Source organism: Psammomys obesus, unplaced genomic scaffold (assembly GCF_907164565.1).
Source record: "Psammomys obesus unplaced genomic scaffold, mPsaObe1.curated_primary_1811, whole genome shotgun sequence".
Taxonomy (NCBI): domain Eukaryota; kingdom Metazoa; phylum Chordata; class Mammalia; order Rodentia; family Muridae; genus Psammomys; species Psammomys obesus.
Window position 1 is genome coordinate 936,646 of NW_026590511.1, and position 330 is coordinate 936,975.

Consider the following 330-nt stretch of genomic DNA (forward strand, 5'->3'; position numbering starts at 1 on the left):
AGCCGGAGAAGTAAAGGGGTCTGCGGCCCCTCTCCCCACGAGCCTGTCTCCTACCTAGGGCTGGAGATTGGAAGGGAGGTAAAGGACTAAAAAGCACCAAATAAAGCAGAGTTTTAAAAACCAGTGCTACACCCTGTCTCAGAAAACACAAAGCAAAATGAGAGGAAGAAAGGAGGGAGGGAGGGAAGGAGGGAGGGAGGAAAGAAGAAGGGAGGGAAGGAGGAAGGAAGGAGGAGGGAAGGAAGGAGGAGGGAAGGAAGGAGGAAGAAAGGAAGGAGGAGGGAAGGAAGGAGGAGGAAGGAAGGAAGAAGGAAGGAAGGAGGAAGGAAG